We start from the raw sequence: 1,744 nt of genomic DNA, 5'->3' as shown, positions 1-1,744 counted from the left end.
AGACCTTTCCTTTCATCAGAACTGAATTAATTTAGATTTAAATCATTATGGTGATCAGCAGATAGAGAAGTTCCTTCACTGATGGACTACTGCATCCGTGGTGCACAAAGGAGTGTAACCGCAAACCCTTACTTTATAACCATCACTGCTCCCAATAAACTCAGACTGAGTTTACATTCCTTCTGTAACTTGTACAGATTTTAAAAAAATATAAATTCTGTTGCTGGTTTCTGTGCATAAATAGACATTCTACATTTTGAACGTAGAATATGTGTTCCAATCAGTTGAAAATTTCTTTGGTTTTGAATTTGCTACTCTAATTAGTGGTGCACTGATTACAGTTTTCTGACCCATCAACTGCCAATTCTGATTTTTTTTTTTTTTTTGTATAAAATGTTGCCAAATATAGAAAAAAGGTTACTGAGTTAGCGACTGTTGTCAACTGGAAAGGTGCAGACATGACCGGGTGGACCGACCTGAAAGTCCAGCTTCTCTTATGGTGGTAAAAAGCTCTGTTTTATCAGAATGAAAAAGGAAAAAATAAAATAAAAAAACATTAAATTCAAGCCAGTGATGAGAGCATGCAAACTTGTGGTGTGTGTAAAAATACAGTTTTAGTTTTTACAGTGAAAGCACTGGAGAAAACCTCGATGAGGTTCAGCAAAGAATGTGCTAATATGAAGTCATGGCAGCTTTTAAAATGTTATTTAAAAAAAAAAAGAACAGATGAAGGACAACTATCAAAAATAAGCTTCATGTAGACACAGCTAGTTGTTTATTTGACCTCAAGACAAATTATTTAATGTTTTCTTTCATTATTCATCCACTTTTTCAAGGCACCAACATTATTTCAAGTAAGGATGTATGTACATATTTAAGCCTTCATGTTTAATTTTAGGGAAAGATTACAGTAACTTCAAGCTAGATCTTCCCATTCCAGGTTAAAAAATATTAATGAAACATTAAAAACAAACTGAATGCATTTTTAAAAGCCTTACTCGATTATTTATTTACTATAACAATAATTAAAGTTTCTTTTCAAACTTATTTTTCTCCGATGAATTTCGCCGCTCTTTTCTTTTTAAACATTTCAGCTTTAATTTTACTCACTTTTCCGTTTTTTTTTATTGTTATTCTCTGTGATTAAATGTGTGTAGCTCTTTGAGATTTGTTAATGATAAGTGTGTTAAAAATTAAATTCATTATTATTAATATGTTGGAGTAGCCCTGTTAGTTTTGATAGACTTGTTCAAACTTTATTTGGTCGAGGTGTTGCATGTTTGGACCATTGTGCAGCTAGAAGGATTTTTAAAAATTTCTAAACAACTGACAAGTAACCATGGCAACAAGGTATTGGTTTTGCAGCTATAAAACCTCAAATTATACCCTAACTGTTGTCTCTCTGCTTGGCTTTCCAACCATACAGACAGAAACTTTAGAGGCACAGCAAAAGCAAATGAGGTGGATTAGCAGAGCTTGACAGTAAATTATGGAGTCATCCTGGACATGTTACTGAGGATTATCGTCTCTGCTGCACGGATATAGAGCTGTTAGCGTTTTATTACAGTCTTACAGCAACAATCTTCAGTCAGAGGCCTCATCAGATTCACCGCGTTACTGACTGCTACTGCCACCACTTTCATGATATGAGAAATTAAGTATTTTTGAATTACTTTGTTGTTTCCAGGAATAAGTCAAGTTTATTAGGTTAAAAGTTGTTACAGTTTTCAGAAAAAAATCAAAA

The sequence above is a fragment of the Xiphophorus hellerii genome, chromosome 6, assembly GCF_003331165.1.
Source record: "Xiphophorus hellerii strain 12219 chromosome 6, Xiphophorus_hellerii-4.1, whole genome shotgun sequence".
Lineage (NCBI taxonomy): Eukaryota > Metazoa > Chordata > Actinopteri > Cyprinodontiformes > Poeciliidae > Xiphophorus > Xiphophorus hellerii.
This window is presented reverse-complemented; position numbering follows the sequence as displayed.